Source organism: Amphimedon queenslandica, unplaced genomic scaffold (assembly GCF_000090795.2).
Source record: "Amphimedon queenslandica unplaced genomic scaffold, v1.1 AMPQUscaffold_6609_Cont21435, whole genome shotgun sequence".
Taxonomy (NCBI): Eukaryota; Metazoa; Porifera; class Demospongiae; order Haplosclerida; family Niphatidae; genus Amphimedon; species Amphimedon queenslandica.
In genome coordinates this window covers 403-1,908 of record NW_003553102.1, presented here as the reverse complement: position 1 = coordinate 1,908, position 1,506 = coordinate 403, and the positions used below count along the sequence as shown (strand labels likewise).

The following is a 1,506-nucleotide window of genomic DNA, read 5'->3' as shown; positions in this document are numbered from 1 at the left end:
CCAGTACAAGTGCTGGTCCTTCTTCCAATATTACTGTTTCTTTATTTTTTGACACAATTCAGTCGGTTGATCTGTGTATTGTCCAATGGTGGTATTATAGTTCTATCAGGAGCTCAAGCAGCTCCCAAACTCTTACTAGCCAAGAGAAAGTTCTCAAGAGGTACTCTGCATACAAATGTACAATAATTGTATACATGTCCATGTATGTACATGCATTCATACATGTACATGTACATTGTAATTACATGCAATATGAATAGGATTTTTTTCTGTAGAAATAGTAATACCAAGTGTTTATCATGCCTGTAGTCTGCTTATGTACAGTTGTACGTGTACATGTATTTACAATGTACATATCACCTCTGTTTTTTCTCAGTGCTTCTGTTCTCTCTCTCTCTCTCTCTCTCTCCTCTATAGCATGGTCTCAGTATTATTTCTTAAGAGGTCACAAGAGGAGAGTCCCCTCCTGTTGTATCCTGTGACTATATAGCACTGCTTATGATACCAATCACTTGTTATCTGGTGGTCCTGATTTCTCTGTTAGATTGTGGGACCTCTTCAAAGGAATATTGTTCCACACTATTGCAGTTCATGGTGGTGTGGTCAGTAGCATTGTAGCATGTCCTCCTCATATTAATGTAAGCTTTGCTCTCCCCCTCACTCTTTCTCTCTCCTTTTCTCTCTCACACCAAAGCATTCCATTGCTAATACATGTACATGTAATTGTAGTACATGTAATACCAACATGTAGTGCCTATTAAGTTTATAGTAATTAATATTCATGTACATGTAATTATTGTCACTGAAATACATGTGTATATACATTTTCATACATTGACTACTTACATGTGCATGTACATGTATAAGGTACTAATGTGCTGAAAAGTATTGTAAATGTTTTGTGGTTTTCATGTTGCCTTCATTTGCTTACTTTTTGCTTCAATAATGTCATTTACATTTTTTGACAGTTACACATGTACATGTAAATATCAAGTTATAAATGCAGTGTACATGTACATGTATATGCACAAATTACATTGTTTCCCTCCTCTCTCTCTCTTTCTCCCTCTAACCATCAGCTCACCTAGACTCCTAGTATCATGCCTTCATGCATGGAACCTTGACAACTCACTGGACAAGTTAGTATTAGATTGGTACTAATAATCAATGATTTGAAGAATGATATTATGAATAATGATAACGATGTATTGTTGTATTGTTGGCATTGTTACTGGGGCCATACATGTATCATCAGTCTTTCTTACTGTTGGAACTTAAGTATTGGCAGTAGTTGAATTGGCAATTTGCAATTGGTGGATTTTACATGCCGTAAACGTAAAAATTTTCGTGGTGTAAATTTTCGTATTTTTTGGAATTTTTTCATAAAAATTAATTTTCGTGCATTAAAAATTTCGTGGTAGGCGTTACCCAATCTTATTAATTTATTGACCACGTGGCGACATGGCCACACCTGCAGAGATGCCTACCTCATGTGTACCTTCACTA

General features: G+C 35.8%; 1 long non-coding RNA gene across 1 annotated transcript; it reads left to right on the top strand.

Moving 5' to 3' along the window:
- The first annotated feature begins 14 nt into the window (after positions 1-14).
- Positions 15-1,164, top strand: LOC109592000 (uncharacterized). Its single transcript, XR_002190116.1, has 3 exons — positions 15-160; positions 418-638; positions 1,080-1,164. It is a non-coding gene; the product is annotated as an uncharacterized LOC109592000 (long non-coding RNA).
- Positions 1,165-1,506: the final 342 nt, after the last annotated feature.